We start from the raw sequence: 19,676 nt of genomic DNA, 5'->3' as shown, positions 1-19,676 counted from the left end.
AAAGGATGCTAAAACTTCGAGAAAATTTGAGGAGAAACAGGATATTTTTATAGATTGTGATTATCTCCTCCATGATATACTTATTAGTTGCAAAGAGAAAAGAGTAGTGGAGAACCTGGCAGATACCACCTGAATTAAGTAAGAGATGAAAGATAATACTACCAGTGATGGAATCATCTGGCATCACTGATAGGAAGCCCTGAGAAGAACCTAGCCTTATTTCTTTAGTACCTCAGACAAAAGTGAATAAACCTGAATCAACTCATGAGAAAATATCAGACCCAAGTTGAGTGATACTCTACAAAACAAACCAAACAAAAACCTCCACAAACTGTCAGTTTTCAAACATAGTAATATTACTGAGGAAATATTCTAGATTATGTTAGACTAAATAGATATGAAAACTGAATACAATATTGATTCAGGATTTTTATAAAAGACATTAAAGGAGAAACTGGCAAAATTTAAGAAAGTCCATAAATACATTATAGTACTATATAAGGAAGGTTATAATTGCCTAGTTTTAATAATAATGATACTGTTTTGAAGAAATTCAAACCTTGTTTTGAAGAAATTAAAATGATTTAGGGTATAAAGGAAAATCATAGCTTGTTGTAAATGGTTCAAATACAGGTGCAGACAAGTATTTTTATCCTTAATTACTTAGCAAAATGTTCTCACAGTTAAGCCATGTTGTAGAATGTATCTTGCTTAACTAATGAATCATTGAACACTACATCAAAAACTAATTATGTGTTATACAATGGCTAACTGAACATTAAAAAAAAAAATAGAACCCCATTCCTTTTTTTATGGATGAGTAATATTCCACTGTATGGATATATCACATTTTGTTTATCCATTTATCACTTAGTGGATATTTGGGTTGTTTTCACTTTTTGTCTGTTATGAATAACTTTTCTGTGAACATTTGTGTAGAGGCTTTTTTGTATACCTATGTTTTTAATTTTTTTAAGGGTGAGAATATGGTAAATCTGTATTACTATTTTGGGGAACTGTTTGACCAGGATTTTTAAGATCATATTTGTTGCATTTAAAGGAAAAGTCTGTGCACAGTGAATATTCTGTTAGATAGTAGTGGAAACTCTTATTGTAGACATAATTAAGTAACTTGAATGTGATATATACCATTGAAGTCTATTTCCTGACACCTGTTGATTAGTGGGTGTATATATTTTTTATCATTGTACATTTTTGCTTTTGTATTTTGTTTTAGATGTTACAGAATCAATGTTGGTTTGAATAGAAAGCATTTCCTTGCCTTGTAACATTAAGATGCAGAAAAGGTATCTAGAATAAATGAGCTGCATGATACTCAAGGATACTAGAGATTGTTCAGATCAGTAGAATTTTGCCACAGAAATTATACTGGTTTTCTTACTAATGTTCATGTAGAAGTATAATGAAAAACTTTCACTTGGGGGCTTCATAGCTGAAGCAGCCTCCATCATTTATTGTCATCTCCAGTATCTATGTGTAAATCAAGTGGTTCAGTATGTTTTAGGGTTATGATTGCTTGTCTGATTTCATGGTCTATCCTTTCTCATAAGCAGCAAGCGAAAAAGTGCCCTATTGAGTGAATGTAAGAAATCCAAAGAAAATGAGAGACAAAACCACTGTTGATGAACAGTACACTGTTTCTATTCTAAGCAAATCAGGATGGACTTCTACTTCATCATTTTAGTGCTAGCCCACAGTTTTCATGGTTTTGAATTCTACCAGTCTTGCATGTATTAAATATTTAATCTATGAATATCTTGTTTCTTGGTTAAATGGTGTTCCATTGCATGTGTGCCAGCTAACAAATATATGGGCCTAATCCATGAGAGTGTGCAGTGAATACGTGTCTGTCCCAGGCTGTTTTCAATTTTATATTTGTACCTTTAATTTATTTTTTATTTTACCTACAGGAAAACTCACTCTTTGTCACATGCAGTTATATGGTTATTGACAAGTGTATAGAATAGTATATCTAACACGACAATTATGATATGGAGGAGTTCCATTACCCCTAAAAATCTTCTTTATTTTATTCCTTTGTAGTCAACCCTTCATTCTACTCCATAATCTCTTGTGACCACTGTTTTTTATAGTTTTGTGTTTAACAAAGTGTCATTTAAATGGAATCAAACACTACATAACCTCTGAGGTCCAGCTCCTTGTACCTACTAGCACTTTGAGTTCCCCAGTTCACTTGCAAGCATTTATCCTTTAAGACCTATGCTAGCCAATCCATGAACTCTAGGATTATTAATTGCATTCTGTTTTGAATAAAGATTGGCCATGCTTATTCTATTTTAGTCCTCTTAGGACTTGCTCTCCTGATGTTCTTTTCCATTTGGTTCTATTTTATAATTTCCATTATCTTATGAAAATTTTGATCTTTTTTAATTTTTTAATTTTTATTTAATTATTTTTAAAAAATTATTTATTTATTTATTTGACAGAGACAGAGAGAGCAGGAACACAAGCAGGGGGAGTGGGAGAGGGAGAAGCAGGACTCCCGCCAAGCAGAGACCCCGATGTGGGGCTCAATTCCAGGACCCTGGGATCATGACCTGAGCTGAAGGCAGACACTTAACGACTGAGCCACCCAGGCACCCCTCATCTTTTTTTTTTTTTAATTCATACCATTATTCCATCAGTTTTTATATGTTGTAATAAGTTTTTGAAGTTCTTATCTCTTACTTCCAGAATATAAGTCTTACAACAAACAACCTTGTCATGTGCCCTTCATTTTACCCATCAAAAAGCATTTTCATAAAGTCTTTATTTGGTAGAATACAACGTTAGAATTTCTCATTCAAAAAGAAAATCGCTGTGCCACCAATTTACACAGCATTTTAGAGAGGATTATTGACTATTTGTAGAGTGAATAATTCAGAGAGGAAATAAGTGGAGAAATGAACTGGCAAAGATAGCTAAGAACCAAGCAGCTATGATATGTGTAGCAAGGACTAGAAGTGTGGGGATTCCTCTATGATAATCACTACAGAACAAATGATTTGCTTTATTTTTAAATTAATTTCATGTATTTTTGGATCTAACTTATATTATCTGTGATGTTTTGCTGCAGGACAAAGACTGAACAAGTAACATACTTTAGGGAAGAGAGATGAGCAGCTATTCTGATGCTTTTAAAATTCTTTGTGTGTTGTCACGTTCTCTGGGTTCATTATTTCAGAAGCCCAAGGTAGAATATTTAATAATAGTTTTTTTCCCTCATAAGTGTGCCTACTTCATTAAATGAATATTCATTATTTTTTCTTTCCTTCATTAAATAAAAAAAATTTCTTCTGGAAGTAACCTGAATAATTTCTGGGAATCATTGATCTATTTCCTTTTTATACCATTTTATAGTGTATGCTAATAATCTTGTAAAGAAAATTAAATGTGCCAAAATATTGATTGATTTATCTTTTTATTATTGGCAAGTCCAGATACAGATGTTTCTACTCATATTTCTACTGTAATCATAACTTTTTGCTACCAGATTTACGAATACTCCCCCATTTCTCCTTGAAATTTTAGTTGATTTTTTTCAAATTTTCCCAGTTGATTTTATGTAATTTTATTAGAAAAATCCAAGGTTATATGCCTTTTGTTCTATGTACATAGGAGTTCCATTATTCGGATACTAAATATCTCTTGTGCATTTACTATTCTTTATTTATAATGCAGTAGATAAGCCTGAAGAAAATAAGCCTGGCTATGGAATTGCTTATTTGTTTGGGAGGATGTTTGTCTGGATCAATGATGAGCACAATTGTCTGAGGATGCTGAGGGACTCATTCCAGATGTCAATCTGAGGTCCAGATGAGTGGCCCTCTAATAGGACAAATAAGACTCTCAAAGCCTGGCTGTATTTGAGGATCTTAAGTGACAAAACAGTACTGCTGTGAGCATGCCTCTTATTTATTTTGGAGCAAGGCATTAACCTCCTATCTCATGAGGCAGTGTGTAATTTAGATATGCTGTATGGCCCCAGACTTTCTTCATTTGCACACTTTGAACATAGAGTTGTCAATAGATATTTGTACATGGGAAACATGTTCATGAGTAATAAATGAGGAAACGAAAGATTGAATTAAGAGCTCAAGCAACTGTGATGAGTACTGAAAGTTTCATTGGTGTTGGCTAAAAGAAGGAAACATTGCATACTTAAATATTGACAATGGAATCAATTTTAGGGTTTGTTATTTTTCAGTGTAGAGAATGTTCAGAGATTATATGTTTGCTTTTCTTTCTGTCATGTTTTTCTGAGGTAGACGGGATGGAATGAAGTCCTCCACTTCAGAGAAGAGCAGTGAGTAACTATGCCAGCATCCTTTAAATTCATATGTCATGTGTTCTGGGCCACATCCTAAGGTCTCTGTGTTCATCTTTCCAATGACTTACTGGATAATATCTTCATTATGTGTCATCTTCTTTTCTAAAAAAAGATTTTATTTATTTGACAGAGAGCAAGAGAAAGAGCACAAGCAGGGGGAGCAGCAGAGGGAGAGAGAGAAGCAGGCTCCTCGCTGAGCAGGGAGCCTGATGCAGGGCTCGATCCCAGGACCCTGAGATCATGACCTGAGCCGAAGGCAGATGCCTAACTGACTGAACCACCCATGCAGCCCCATTATGTGTCATTTTCTTTGGTGAGTGTCTTTAGCCTCCTTTCCAAATTTTAAATTTTATTTTATCTGAGTTCTATGTGGATTGACAGATATAGAGCTTTGGAAAACTTGATTTGTTTTAGTTTAGGAAGAGGTAAATGTTTTTTTCTTGACAATGTTCTTGTCACACATTCTTTCAATGAGTAATGTTTTTGTGTTCTCTTTATACTTATGTATGTGTATAGGTAGGTAGGTAGGTATGTTTGTATTTTAATGTGTGTATTTATTTCTCCAGAATCGAGCAAGGTCATTCAAATGAGCTCAATAATAATAAATAAAATAGCCTTGAACACTAATAACTGGAACACCATAAAGTAAAAGAGCCCTAACAGATACTGAAATAGACTCCAGAACTTCCATTATTAAAATATATATATATATATAGAGAGAGAGAGAGAAATATTTGAGAATGAATGTAAATGATAGGAACACTAGAATATATTTTGGTATAATAAATATGATCCTACAAATAATCATTTGTATATTTTCCCATCTGTATATTTATACAATACTTACTTTAATATATAAGTGTATTTGTAGTGCATGGTTGTTGTTTCAAGGTATAGAAGTATATCACATATAATATTTATGCCGTAAAGGGCAGGTATTAAAAATGTACAACCCAGGGTCACCTGGGTGGCTCAGTTCGTTAAGTGTGTGACTCTTGCTCAGGTCATGATCACATGGTCATGGGATTAAACCCAACATCAGGCTGTGCTGAGCACAGAGCCTGATTGAGATTCTGTCTCTCTTCTTGTCCCTCTGTTCCTTCCCCGGATTGTCTCTCTCTAAGATAAATAAATAATTATTTTAAAAAATTAAAATAAAAATGTACAACATAGTGTGGGTTTTTTAAATTTAATTTAAATTTATTATGTTACGTTAGTCACCATACAATACATCATTAGTTTTTGATGTGGTGATCCATAATCCATTGTTTTCGTATAACACCCAGTGCTCCATGCAGTATGTGCCCTCCTTAATACCCATCACCAGGCTCACTGATCCTGCCACCCCTCTCCCCTCTAGAACCCTCAGTTTGTTTCTCCGAGTCCACAGTCTCTCAGGTTCATCTCTCCCTCTGATTCCCCCTCTTCATTTTTCCCCTCCCTTCTAATATCCTCTGTGCTATTCCTCATGTTCCACAGATAAGTGAAACCATATGGTAATTGACTTTCTCTGCTTGACTTATTTCACTTAGCATAATCTCCTCCAGTCCCATCCATGTTGATGAAAAAGTTGAGTATTCTTCCTTTCTAATGGCTGAGTAATATTCCATTGTATATATGGACCACATCTTCTTTATCCATTCATCTGTTGAAGGGCATCACGGCACTTTCCACAGTTTGGTTATTGCGGACATTGCTGATATGAACATTGGGGTGCATATGGCCCTTCTTTTCAATACATCCGTGTCTTTGGGGGAAATACCCAGGAGTGCAATTGCTGGGTCATAGGGTAGCTCTATATTTAATTTTTTGACAAAACTCGACACTGTTTTCCAAAGTGGCTGGACCAATTTGCATTCCCACCAACAGTGTAAGAGGTTTCCCCTTTCTCCACGAACTCTCCAACATTTGTTGTTTCTTTTCCTGTCCATATTTGCCATTCTATCTGGTGTAAGGTGGTATCTCAGTGTGGTTTTGATTTGAATTTCTCTGATGGCTAATGATGATGGACATTTTTTCATGTGTCTATTAGCCATTTGTATGTCTTCTTTTGAGAAGTGTTTGTTCATGTCTTCTGCCCATTTTTTGACTTGATTATTTGTTTTTTGGGTGTTGAGTTTGAGAAGTTCTTTACAGATCTTGGATACCAGCCCTTTATCTGTGGTGTCATTTGCAAATATGTTCTCCCATTCTATGGGATGCCTCTTTGTTTTGTTGACTGTTTCCTTTGCTGTGCAGAAGCTTTTTATCTTGATGAAGTCCCAAAATTTCATTTTTGCTTTTGTTTCCCTTGCCTTTGGAGACATGTCTTGAAAGAAGTTATTGTGGTCGATGTTAAAGAGGTTACTGCCTATGTTCTCCTCTAGGATTTTGATGAATTCCTGTCTCACACTGAGGTCTTTCATCCATTTTGAGTTTATCTTTGTGAATGGTGTTAGAGAATGGTTGAGTTTCATTCTTCTGCATGTGGCTGTCCAATTTGCCCAGCACCATTTATTGAAGAGACTGTCTTTTTTCCATTGCATGTTTTTTCCTGCTTTGTCGAAGATTATTTGACCAGAGAGTTGAGGGTCCATATCTGGGTTCTCTATTCTGTTCCATTGGTCTATATGTCTGTTTTTGTGCCAGTACCATGCTGTTTTGGTGATCACTGCTTTGTAATATAGCCTGAAGCCGTGCAATATGATGCCCCCAGCTTTGTTTTTCTTTTTCAAAATTTCCTTGGCGATTTGGGGTCTTTTCTGATTCCATACAAATATTAGGATTGTTTGTTCCAGCACTTTGAAAAATGTCATTGGAATTTTGATCAGGATGGCATTGAAGGTATAGATTGCTCTGGGTAGCATAGACATTTTAACAATGTTTATTCTTCTGATCCATGAGCATGGAATATTTTTCCATCTTTTTGTGTCTTCTTCAATTTCTTTCATGAGTGTTCTGTAGTTCCTAGAGTATAGATCCTTTACCTCTTTGGTTAGATTTATTCCGTGGTTTCTTATGGGTTTTGGTATTGTAAACGGAATTGTTTCTCTAATTTCTCTTTCTACAGTTGCATTGTTAGTGTATAAGAAAGCAACTGATTTCTGTGCGTTGATTTTGTATCTTGCCACATTTCTGAATTGCTGTATGAGTTCTAGTAATTTGGGGGTGGAATCTTTTGGATTTTCCACATAAAGTATCATGTCATCTGTGAAGAGAGAGAGTTTGACTTCTTTGCCAATTTGAATACATTTTATTTCTTTTTGTTGTCTGATTGCTGTTGCTAGGACTTCTAGTATTATGTTGAACAATAGTGACGAGAGTGGGCATCCTCGATGTGTTCCTGATCTTAAGGGTAAGGCTCTCAGCTTTTCCACATTGAGGATGATATTCGCTCTGGGTTTTTCATAGATGGATTTTATGAACTTGAAGAATGTTCCCTCTATCCCTATACTCTGAAGAGTTTTAATCAGGAAAGGATGCTGTATTTTGTCAAATACTTTTTCTGCATCTATTGAGAGGACCATACGGTTCTTCTCCCTCCTCTTATTAATGTGTTCTGTGACACTGATTGATTTGCGAATGTTGAACTACCCTTGTATCCCTGGGATAAATCCCACTTGGTCATGGTGGATGATCCTTTTAATGTATTGCTGGATCCTATTAGCTAGGATTCTGTTGAGGATTTTGGAATCCGTATTCAGCAGGGATCTGAGTCAGAAACTCTCCTTTTTGATGGAGACTTTGCCTGGTTTGGGGGTTAAGGTACCGGGCAGGCCCTTTCAGGATCTGAGGCTTCCACACATGACCACCGACACCCATGCCCACCGTCCACCAGATAAACACAGACCCAACCCACAACATACACACATGTACACACAAAACACACACAAACTACACAAAGAATCAAGCCCACGGCAACACCCACCCAAATGCCCATTCCACACACACACACAAAGACACACACACACAAAGACACACACAAACACTCCCACACTGACTTCCACCGCCACACAGACTATCACGTCCCTGGCCGTGCAGACTTGCCCATGGGGCCTCTTGCCCAACTGCACCCAGCCCTACCTGTGGGACAGAGTGACAGGACAGGCAGAGGCAAGGCTGCGCCCCGGATGCATTCTGAGCAGTGTGGCGACCTGAGCACTTGGACCCTTTTGTCACATGTGTGTGCCCTTTGTCCCCACTTCTCAGGTTCGGTGTCCACGATGGGCTCGCTGTTGGCCCAGAGAAGGGTTTCCTGTGCTTGGATGCACGGAGGTTGGGCGGATGGCCGGAAGAAGTCTTGTGCAGCCCAGGGTGAGCACCCTGCGGATGCAACGCAAAGACAGTAAGCCTTCCAACATCTCAGGCGGAGACGTTGGCTGTAGGATTTCCTTGGCCCACCTGAGAGCCTGCCAATCCGTGTGTGCCTGATGACGTGCGGGGTCTGGCTTCAAGAGAGGATGGAGCGTTCCTCTTGCTCAGTGGCTTGGATCTGGACGGTCGAGGCTGCTGGAGGGCACTGAGGCCATCAGCTCAAACCTCTGAGCCAGGCCCAGCCGGCCTCGTTCGATGTGCCAGGAGGCCCAGAATGTGCTCGGATCGATGATGACTCCCTCATTGTGCATTCCTTGGAAAAGCTGAACAAAATGAGTGAGAACTCCCTACCGTCGTTCTCATCGAAACTGAGGTCCAGCATGTTGTCTCCCCAGGGAAGGTAGGAGTGAGGGACAGCTTCCCCTCGGTCACACTGTCGCAGGCACCACCAGCACCGACCACCAGCACCAGCACCAGCTCCAGCACCAGCCCCAGCAGCTCCCAAGGGCCTCTGCATCAGAGAGCCTCGCGGAGGGCTCCGGGTCTGCGAGGCGTTTCCCCTCCTTAGCTGGGTGTTCACAGCGCAGAGGTACTCAGGGCTGTGGCCAGGCTTTGGTGGCATGTCGGGCAGCTGGTATGCCTGCCATAGGAGTCCCATTGCGCGGCCTTGGCACAGGCCGTGAGAGTGTGTGTCCCAGAGCAGCGTGCGCCAGGGTGGCACTTCAGGCAGAAGTCCTGGCGGTGTGTGCGGTGGAGCCTGGTTGCGGCAGCTCCCATAGGTGCAGAGGAGAGCCCCGGGCCGGGGAAGCGGCGATCCCTCCTGTGCGCTTTGGACTGGTGACGTCCGTGGAGCGCCCCTCGGTGTAGGAGCCCGAGGGTAGGGGCACGAGGCGAGGCCACTGCACTCGACAGCGCCCGAGTATCTCCCAGTGGATGCCCACAGAGGCCATGTGGGGCCGCCTGTGTGTGGGCGCAGGGTGCAAATGGTGCCTCGGTGCTGGCTCTTGCCCTGGCCAGGAATGGCGTGGACCGGGCAGGACCGTTGATGCAGTGACTCCGGGAAGGCGCGCAGCCTTATCCGGTGGTTGTGTTCCGAGAAATCCGGTCATGGTTTTCTGGGTTGTGGGCACCCTATCCCCTCCCTGTCCACGTCATGGAGGCCACCTGTTGGCCACCGACCCGGCTTCAAGGTGTCTCAGTCCAGCACTGTAGTCCCTGACCGGTGTGCCCCTGCGTTCTCCGGGTCCAAGGAGCGGCGCGCTATGGGCGTCTTCCCTGAGTCTCGAAAGGGTGCGTAGGTGACGATGCATAGACTGGCTGCGCCTGTGGCACCTTGCTTAGCCACACAGAGATGGGGAGACCTTGTCTCCCTGGCCTGAGGCCCCTGAGGTGAAGGTGTGTTCCCGGGAGGGTCCCTTTGACTGGGAGCCAGGGGAACCCTAATCCTGCTTTGGGGGGCGGGATCTAGACCTCTCCTTACTAGCCTGTGTGCCAGGCAGGGCAGGGCAGGCGGCGAGTGCACCGATGGCAGCCAGGAGCAGCGCCCTGGCCACTTGGGGAGCTGGTCAAACGTGCAGATCTCCTTGGCCTGTGGAGCCGTCTTCCTTTTGTCACATCTGTTGCCATTGTGGCAGCGGGCATGGAGATCCACAGAGACCATGGTGCTGTTCCTGTGTCGAGCAAGGGGCCCTTCCTTGCATCCCACAGGGTGGTGGACTGTACCGTCCACAGCCCTTGTGGGTGTCCTTGCTGAAGATCCCTGCACCAGACGTGTGAGTCCAGGTGGACAACGCTGGCTGGTGGATGTGTCAGTGCAGACATGAAGACGCGGCCGTGGACAGGGTCGCCAATGAGTATACATTTGCTCGGGGGCAGGGCCCATGAAGCCGCTGGCCGTGGACCCGCCAGTGCCCTCAGTGGGAATGGGCCCTGGGTTCAGTCCGCTGGTACGCTGGCCCTCGGCGGGTTAGGGCACCGCTTGCCAAGGGCTGAGCTGCCTGTCTCGCGAGGGCGGTTGGGCCAAGTACGCAAGCCACAGCGCCTGGCCTGGAGTCCAGGGCCACTCCCCTCCCTAGTGCGTTGGTCTTCATTGGGCTTTCCCCGGCATCCCAGGGTGGCCAGCATTCCCGTGGGCCCTTGGGTTTTGCCGGTGGACACTGAGGTGCAGTCACTTTGGGACAGCTAACGGGCTGACCGAGTCTACGTTGACGTCACGTCCCGAGTCGGAAGCGGGTGCAGGTAGAGATGGCGTGCCGTGCTTTGCCAGTGTGACTTTGAGACAGGGAGCCTCAGGCCATTTTCAGACACCCCAAAGGGTCAAACGGGCGACTGGAGATTCAGTGGCACTGATCTTGTGACGTTGCATGACAGGACGTGAGGCCAGGTTTCCACGTACTGGGAAGGTTCTTTCAGGAGCTAGGGCCTCCACACATGACCAACAATACGTGTGCCCACCACCCACCAGACAGCACAGACCCGCCCCCCACACACCCAAGCCCACACGAAACAGACACGAACTACAGAGAGTTACAAGCCCACGTCCACACCCACCCAAACTGCCCTTCCGCAGACTCACACACACTCCCAAACTGACTCCCACGGCCACACAGACTCTCGTGCCTGTGGCCCTGGAGAGTTGCCACGGGGCCTCTTGCCCAAGTGCACCCAGCCCTGCCTGGGGGACAGAGGGACAGGACAGGCAGATGCGAGGCTGCCCCCTGGATGCATTCTGAGCGGTCTGGCGACCTGAGTACCTGGATCCTTTTGTCACACGTGTGTGCCCTTTGCCCCGCTTCTCAGGTTCGATGTCCACGCTGGGCTCGCTGTTGGCCCAGAAAAGAAGGCTTTCCTGTCCTTGGATGTGCAGAGGTTGGCCGGCTGGCCGTAAGAAGTGTTGTCCAGCCCAGGGTGGTCACCCTGCGGATGCATCGCTAAGACGGTAAGCCTTCCATCGTCTCAGGTGGAGGCGTTGGCTGTAGGATTTCCTTTGCATGGCTGAGAGCCTCCCAGTCCGCGTGTGCCTGCTGGCATGAGGGGTCTGGCTCCAAGAGAGGACGGAGCATTCCTGTTGCTCAGTGGCTTGGCTCTGGAGGGTCGAGGCTGCTGGAGGGCACTGAGGCCATCGGCTCTAACCTCTGAGCCGAGCCCAGCCTGCCTCGTTCGATGTGCCAGGAGGCCCCGAATGTGCTCGGATCGATGATGACTCCCTCATTGTGCATTCCTTGGAAAAGCTGAACAAAATGAGTGAGAACTCCCTACCGTCGTTCTCATCGAAACTGAGGTCCAGCACGTTGTCTCCCCCAGGGAAGGTAGGAGTGAGGGACAGCTTCCCCTCAGTCACACTGTCGCAGGCACCACCAGCACCAGCACCAGCCCCAGCATCAGACTCAGCAGCTCCCAAGGGCCTCTGCATCAGAGAGCCTAGCGGAGGGCCCCAGGTCCACGAGGAGTTTCCCCTCCTTAGCTGGGTGTTCACGGTGCGGAGGTACTCAGGGCAGTGGCCGGAATTTGGTGGCGTGTCGGGTAGCTGCCATGCCAACCATAGGAGTCCAATTGTGCGGAGTTTGCATAGGTCCTGAGAGTGCGTGGCCCGGTGCAGCGTGCGCCAGGGCAGCCCTTCAGTAAGAGGTCCTGGCGGTGTGTGCGGTCGAGCCTGGTAGAGGCAGCTCCCATGGGTGCAGAGGAGAGCCCCGGGCCGGGGAAGTGGCGATCACTGCCATGCCCTTTGGCCTGCTGACGTCCGCGCAGCTCCCCTTGGTGTAGGAGGCCGAGGGCAGAGGCTCGAGGCGAAGCCGGTGCACTTGACTGTGCCTGAGTGTCTCCAAGTGGACTCCCACAGTGGCTACATGGGGCTGGCTGTGCTGTGGATGCAGGGTGCAAATGGCGCCTCAGTGCCTGCTTTTGCCCTGGCCAAGAATTGTGGGGCCAGGGAGGACTGCTGGGGCGGTGACTCTGGGAAGGGGCGCGGTCCTCTCCGCTGGTTTTGTACCGAGAAATCCAGCCATGGTTTCGTGGGTTGTGGGCACCCTACCCCTCCCTGTCCACATCGCGGTGGCCACCTGGTGGCCACCGGCCCCGGCTTCAAGGTGCCTTGGTCCAGTGCTGCAGTCCCTGACTGGTGTGCCCCTGCAGTCTCCGGGTCCAAGGACCGGCGATCTATCTGTGTCTTCCCTGAGTCTCGAGGGGGTGCATAGGCAACGATGTGCAGACTGGCTGCACCTGAGGCACCTTGCTTAGCCCCCCGGGGATGGGGAGACCTTGTCTCACTGGGCCTGCGGTTCCTGAGGTGAAGGTGTGTTCCCGAGAGTGTCCCTTTGACTGGGAGCCAGGGGAACCCCAATCCTGCCTGGGGGGCAGGATCGAGACCTCTCCTTGCTACCCTGCATGCCAGGCAGGGCAGGGCAGGCCCCGAGTGCACTGTTGGCAGCCAGGCACAGCTCCCTGGCCTCTTGGGGAGGTGGTCAAACGTGCAGCTCTCCTTGGGCTACAGAAATGTCTTTCTTTCATCGTGTCTGTCGCCACCACGGAGACCTTGGTGCTCTTCCTGTGTCGAGCGAGGGGCCCTTCCTTGCATCCCACAGGGTGGCGGACTTGACCGTCCAGTGCCCTTGTGGATGTCCTCGCTGAAAATCCCTGTGCCGAATAAGCGAATCCAGGTGGACAACTCTGGCTGGGGGATGTGCCAGTGCAGCCACGAAGACGGGCCGTGGACAGGGTTACCGAGTGATGGCACATTTGCTCAGAGGCAGGGCCCACGAAGCCGCTGGCCGTGGACACGCCAGTGCCCTCAGTGGGAGTGGGCCCTGGGTTCAGTCCGCTGGTACGCTGGCCCTTGGCGGGGCAGGGCACTGCTTGCCAAGGGCTGTGCTGCCTGTCTCGCGAGGGCGTTTGGGCCGAGTCACAGGCCACGGCGCCTGGCCTGGAGTTCAGGGCCCCTCCCCTCCCTAGTGCGCTGGTCTTTGTCGGGCTTGCCCCGGCATTCCAGGGCTGCCAGCATTCCCGTGGGCCCTTGGGTTTTCCCGGCGGGTGCTGAAATGCAGTCACAGTGGGACACCTAGTCGGCTGAACGAGTCTACGTCGACGTCGCGTCCCGGGTCGGAAGCGGGTGTAGGTAGAGACGGCATGCCGTGCTTTGCCAGAGTGACTTTGAGACGGGGAATCTTGGGCCATTTTCAGCCACCCCAAGGGGTCAAACGGGCGACTGGAGATTCAGTGGCACCGATCTCGTGCCATTGCGTGGCAGGACACGAGGCCTGGTTTCCACGTACTGGGAAGGTTCTTTCAGGAGCTGAGGCCTCCACACTTGACCAGAGACATGTGTGCCCATCACCCACCAGACACGCACAGACCCGCCCTCCACACACTCATGTCCACACGAAACAGACACGAACTACAGAGAGTTACAATCCCACGCCCACACCCACCCAAACTCCCCTTCCGCAGACTCACACACTCCCACACTGACTCCCACGGCCACACAGAATCTCGTGCCCATTGCCCTGCAGAGTTGCGCGTGGCCATCTTGCCCAAGTACACCCAGCCGTGCCTGTGGGAGAGAGGGACAGGACAGGCAGAGGCGAGGCTGCCCCCTGGATGCATTCTGAGCATTCTGGTGACCTCAGCACCTGGATCCTTTTGTCACATGTGCGTGCCCTTTGTCCCCACTTCTCAGGTTCGGTGTCCACGCCAGGCTCGCTGTTGGCCCAGAGAAGAAGGCTTTCCTGTCCTTGGATGCATGGAGCTTGGCCGGCTGGCCGGAAGAAGTGTTGTCCAGCCCAGGGTGGGCGCTCTGTGGATGCATCGCTAAGACGGTAAGCCTTCCATCGTCTCAGGCGGAGGCGTTGGCTGTAGGATTTCCTTCACCTGGCTGAGAGCCTGCCCGTCCACATGTGCCTGCTGGCATGAGGGGTCTGGCTCCAAGAGAGGACGGAGCGTTCCTGTTGCTCAGTGGCTTGGCTCTGGACGTTCGAGGCTGCTGGAGGGCACTGAGGCCATCGGCTCAAACCTCTGAGCCGGGCCCAGCCTGCCTCGTTCGATGTGCCCGGAGGCCCAGAATGTGCTCGGATCGATGATGACTCCCTCATTGTGCATTCCTTGGAAAAGCTGAACAAAATGAGTGAGAACTCCCTACCGTCGTTCTCATCGAAACTGAGGTCCGGCACGTTGTCTCCCCCAGGGAAGGTAGGAGTGAGGGACAGCTTCCCCTCAGTCACACTGTCGCAGGCACCACCAGCACCAGCACCAGCCCCAGCATCAGACTCAGCAGCTCCCAAGGGCCTCTGCATTGGAGAGCCTCGCGGAGGGCTCCGGGTCCACGAGGTGTTTCCCCTCCTTAGCTGGGTGTTCACAGCGCAGAGGTACTCAGGGCTGTGGCCAGGCTTTGGTGGCATGTCGGGCAGCTGGTATGCCTGCCATAGGAGTCCCATTGCGCGGCGTTGGCACAGGCCCTCAGAGTGCATGGCCCGGAGCAGAGTGCGCCAGGGTGGCACTTCAGGCAGAGGTCCTGGCAGTGTTTGTGGTGGATCCCAGTTGCGGCAGCTCCCATGGGTGCAGAGGAGAGCCCTGGGCCGGGCAATTGGTGATCCCTCCTGTGCGCTTTGGCCTGGTCACGTCCGTCGAGCGCCCCTCGATGTAGAAGCCCGAGGGTAGAGGCTCAAGGCGAGGCTGCTGCACTCGACAGCGCCCGAGTATCTCCCAGTGGATGCCCACAGAGGCCATATGGGGCCGCCTGTGTGTGGGCACAGGGTGCAAATGGCACCTCGGTGCTGGCTCTTGCCCTGGCCAGGAATGGCGCGGACCGGGGAGGACCGCTGGTGTGGTGACTCCGGGAAGGCGCGCGGCCTTATCCGGTGGTTGTGTTCCGAGAAATCCTTCCATGGTTTCATGGGTTGTGGGCACCCAATTCCCTCCCTGTCCATGTCGCAGTGGGCACCTGCTGGCCACAAACCCGGCTTCAAGGTGCCTTGGTTCAGCGCTGCAATCCCTGACCCGTGTGCCCCTGCGGTCTCTGGGTCCAAGGAGCGGCGCTCTAGGGCATCTACCCTGAATCTCGAGGGGGTGCATAGGTGACGATGCGCAGACTGGCCGCGCCTGTGGCACCTTACTTTGCCCCCTGGGGATGGGGAGACCTTGTCTCCCAGGGCCCATAGCTCCTGATGTGAAGGTGTGTTCCTGGGAGTGTCCCTTTGACTGGGAGCCAGGGGACCCCCACAATCCTACTTTGGGGGGTGCGATCGAGACCTCTCCTTGCTACCCTGAATGCCAGGCAGGGCAGGGCAGGCCCCGAGTGCTACAGTGGCAGCCAGGCGCAGTGCCCTGGTCGTTTGGGAGCTGGTCAAATGTAAGCTCTCCTTGGGCAACGGATCTGTCTTCCTTTCCTCATTCTGTCTCCATCGTGGCGGGGGGTGTAGAGATCCAGGAGACCATGGTGTTGTTCCTGTGTTGAGTGAGGGGCCCTTCCGTGCATCCCACAGGGTGGGGGACTGTACCGTCCACTGCCCTTGTGGGTGTCCTCGCTGAAGATCCCTGCACTGGACGTGCGAGTCCAGGTGGACAACTCTGGAGGGGGGCCCAGACAGTGCAGGCATGAAGACGCGGCCATGGACAGGGTTGCCAAGTGCACATTTCTTCGGAGGCAGGGCCCCTTAAGCTGCTGGCTGTGGACGCGCCAGTGTCCTCAGTGGGAACGGGCCCTGGGTTCAGTCCGCTGGTACGCTGGCCCTTGGCGGGGCAGGGCACTGCTTGCCAAGGGCTGAGTTGCCTGTCTCGTGAGGGTGATGGGGCCAAGTGCACAGGCCGCGGCACCCGGCCTAGAATCCAGGGCCACTCCCCTCCCTAGTGCAATGGTCTTTGTCGGGATTGCCCCCGGCATCCCAGGGCTGCCAGCATTCCCGTGGGCCCTTGGGTTTTGCTGGCGGGAGCTGAGTTGCAGTCACAGTGGGACACCTAGTAGGCTGACCCAGACCACGTCCACGTTGCGTCCTGGGTCAGAAGTGGATGTAGGTAGAGACGGCGTGCCAAGCTTTGCCAGAGTGACTTTGAGACAGGGAGTCTCGGGCCATTTTCAGCTGCCCCAAAGGGTCAAACCGGCGAGTGGAGATTCAGTGGCACTGATCTCGTGCCGTTGTGTGGCAGGACGTGAGGCCCGGGTTCCATGTACAATGCAGGTTCTTGCAGGAGCTGAGGCCTCCACACATGACCACTGACACGTGTGCCCACCGCCCACCAGACACGCACAGACCCGCCCCCCACACACCCATGTCCACACGAAACAGACACGAACTACAGAGAATTACAAGCCCACGTCCATACCCACCCAAACTCCCCTTCCGCAGACTCACACACACTCTCAAACTGACTCCCACGGCCACACAGACTCTCGTGCCCGTGGCCCTGGAGAGTTGCGCACGGGGCCTCTTGCCAAAGTGCACGTGGCCCTTCCTGTGGGACAGAGGGACAGGACAGGCAGATGCGAGGCTGCCCCCCGGATGCATTCTGAGCAGTCTGGCGACCTGAGCACCTGCATCCTTTTGTCACACATGTGTGCCCTTTGTCCCCACTTCTCAGGTTCGGTGTCCACGCTGGGCTCGCTGTTGGCCCAGAAAAGAAGGCTTTCCTGTCAATGGATGTGCGGAGGTTGGCCGGCTGGCCAGAAGAAGTGTTGTCCAGCCCAGGGTGGGCACCCTGCGAATGCATCGTTAAGACGGTAAGCCTTCCATCGTCTCAGGCGGAGGCGTTGGCTGTAGGATTTCCTTTGCATGGCTGAGAGCCTGCCCGTCCACGTGTGCCTGCTGGCATGAGGGGTCTGGCTCCAAGAGAGGACGGAGCATTCCTGTTGCTCAGTGGCTTGGCTCTGGAGGGTCGAGGCTGCTGGAGGGCACTGAGGCCATCGGCTCAAACCTCTGAGCCGGGCCCAGCCTGCCTCGTTCGATGTGCCAGGAGGCCCCGAATGTGCTCGGATCGATGATGACTCCCTCATTGTGCATTCCTTGGAAAAGCTGAACAAAATGAGTGAGAACTCCCTACCGTCGTTCTCATCGAAACTGAGGTCCAGCACGTTGTCTCCCCCAGGGAAGGTAGGAGTGAGGGACAGCTTCCCCTCAGTCACACTGTCGCAGGCACCACCAGCCCCAGCACCAGCCCCAGCATCAGACTCAGCAGCTCCCAAGGGCCTCTGCATCAGAGAGCCTCGCGGAGGGCTCCGGGTCCATGGGGTGTTTCCCCTCCTTAGCTGGGTGTTCACTGTGCGGAGGTACTCAGGGCCGTGGCCGGGCTTTGGTGGCGTGTCAGGCAGCTGGCATGCCAGTTGTAGGAGTCCCATTGCGCGGCCTTGGCACAGGCCATGAGAGTGTGTGGCCCAGAGCAGCGTGCGCCAGGGTGGCACTTCAGGCAGAGGTCCTGGCGGTGTGTGCGGTGGAGCCTGGTTGCGGCAGCTCCCATGGGTGCAGAGGAGAGCCCCGGGCCGGGGAAGCGGCGATCCCTCCTGTGCGCTTTGGCCTGGTCATGTCCGTGGAGCGCCCCTCGGTGCAGGAGCCCGAGGTTAGGGGCACAGGGCGAGGCAGCAGCCTGAGTGTCTCCCAGTGGATGCCCACAAAGGCCATGTGGGGCCGCCTGTGTGTGGGCGCAGGGTGCAAATGGCTCCTTGGTGCTGGCTCTTGCCCTGGCCAGGAATGGCGCGGACCGGGAGGACCGCTGGTGTGGTGACTCTGGGAAGGCGCGCGGCCTTAGCCACTGGTTTTGTTCTGAGAAATCCTTCCATGGTTTCATGGGTTCTGGGCACCCTACCCCCTCCCCGTGCAGGTCGCGGTGGCCACCTGCTGGCCACCGGAACCAGCTTCAAAGTGCCTTGGTCCAGCGCTGCAATCCCTGACCGGTGTGCCCCTGTGGGCTCCGGGTCCAAGTAGCGGCGCTCTATGGGCGTCTTCCCTGAATCTTGAGGGGGTGTGTAGGCGATGTTGCACAGACTGGTCATGCTGGAGACACCTTGCTTAGTCCCTTGGGGAAGGGGAGACCTTGTATCCCTTGGCCTGCAGCTCCTGAGGTGAAGGTGTGTTCCCGGGAGTGTCCCTTTGACTTGGAGCCAGGGGACCCCCAATCCTGCTTTGGGGGGTGGGATCGAGACCTCTTCTTGTGCCCTCTCCCTTGTGCATCGCCCTGGCTGCTTGGGTTGCTGGTCAAATGTGCAGCTCTCCTTGGGTAACGTAGCTGTCTTCCTTTCCTCGCGTCTGTCGCCATCATGGTGGCACGTGTACAGATCCACCAAGACAATGGTGCTGTTCCTGTGTCGAGCGAGGGGCCCTTCCTTGCATCCCACAGGGTGGTGGACTGTACCGTCCACTGCCCTTGTGGGTGTCCAGGCTGAAGATCCCTGCGCCAGACGTGCGAATCCAGGTGGACAACTCTGGAGGGGGGCCAAGCCAGTGCAGGCACGAAGATGCGGCCGTGGACAGGGTCACTGAGTGACTGCACATTTCCTCGGAGGGAGGGCCCACAGAGCCGCTGGCCGTGGACACACCAGTGCCCTCAGTGGGAATGGGCCCTGGGTTCAGTCTGCTGGTACGCTGGCCCTCGGCGGGGCAGGGCACCACTTGCCAAGGGCTGAGCTGCCTGTCCCACAGGGAGTTTGGGCCGAGTGCGCAGGCTGCGGCGCCTGGCCTAGAGTTCAGGGCCCCTCCCCTCCCTAGTGCGCTGGTCTTTGTCGGGCTTGCCCCGGCATCCCAGGGCTGCCAGCATTCCCGTGGGCCCTTGGGTTTTCCCGGCGGGCGCTGAAGTGCAGTCACAGTGGGACACCTAGTGGGCTGAACGAGTCTACGTCGACGTTGGGTCCCGGGTCGGAAGCGGGTGTAGGTAGAGACGGCGTGCTGTGCTTGCCAGAGTGACCTTGAGACGGGGAGTCTTGGGCCATTTTCAGCCACCCCAAGGGGTCAAACGGGCGACTGGAGATTCAGTGGTACTGATCTCGTGCCATTGCGTGGCAGGACGTGAGGCCAGGTTTCCTCATACCAGGCAAGTTCTTTCAGGAGCTGAGGCCTCC

The 19,676-nt window shown here is 51.0% G+C and overlaps 2 long non-coding RNA genes and 5 other non-coding genes across 7 annotated transcripts in view; all 7 read left to right on the top strand.

Moving 5' to 3' along the window:
• Positions 1-2,721: 2,721 nt before the first annotated feature.
• Positions 2,722-4,518, top strand: LOC118023180. The gene is made up of 3 exons (XR_004682681.1): positions 2,722-3,919; positions 4,290-4,327; positions 4,482-4,518. It is a non-coding gene; the product is annotated as an uncharacterized LOC118023180 (long non-coding RNA).
• Positions 3,769-3,835, top strand: LOC118023257. The gene has a single exon (XR_004682725.1). It is a non-coding gene; the product is annotated as a small nucleolar RNA SNORD109A (small nucleolar RNA).
• A 44-nt stretch (positions 4,519-4,562) lies between the features above and the next one.
• The window catches only part of LOC118022963, a 34,260-nt gene continuing 19,146 nt past the window's right edge, over positions 4,563-19,676 (top strand). Inside the window, exons 1-4 of the long non-coding RNA XR_004682609.1 lie at positions 4,563-4,664; positions 8,540-9,044; positions 11,444-11,582; positions 14,316-14,454. This is a non-coding gene — a long non-coding RNA (uncharacterized LOC118022963). The remainder of the gene's footprint in view (positions 4,665-8,539; positions 9,045-11,443; positions 11,583-14,315; positions 14,455-19,676) is intronic.
• Positions 8,927-9,021, top strand: LOC118023244. The gene has a single exon (XR_004682714.1). It is a non-coding gene; the product is annotated as a small nucleolar RNA SNORD116 (small nucleolar RNA).
• LOC118023243 lies at positions 11,834-11,928 on the top strand. Its single transcript, XR_004682713.1, has one exon. It is a non-coding gene; the product is annotated as a small nucleolar RNA SNORD116 (small nucleolar RNA).
• Positions 14,706-14,800, top strand: LOC118023242. The gene has a single exon (XR_004682711.1). It is a non-coding gene; the product is annotated as a small nucleolar RNA SNORD116 (small nucleolar RNA).
• Positions 17,600-17,694, top strand: LOC118023241. The gene has a single exon (XR_004682710.1). It is a non-coding gene; the product is annotated as a small nucleolar RNA SNORD116 (small nucleolar RNA).

The sequence above is a fragment of the Mirounga leonina genome, unplaced genomic scaffold (genome assembly GCF_011800145.1).
Source record: "Mirounga leonina isolate KUSES-001 unplaced genomic scaffold, KU_Mleo_1.0 Mir_178, whole genome shotgun sequence".
Taxonomy (NCBI): domain Eukaryota; kingdom Metazoa; phylum Chordata; class Mammalia; order Carnivora; family Phocidae; genus Mirounga; species Mirounga leonina.
Note: the sequence above shows the minus strand (reverse complement) of the source record. Positions and strands in the feature narration are given on the sequence as shown.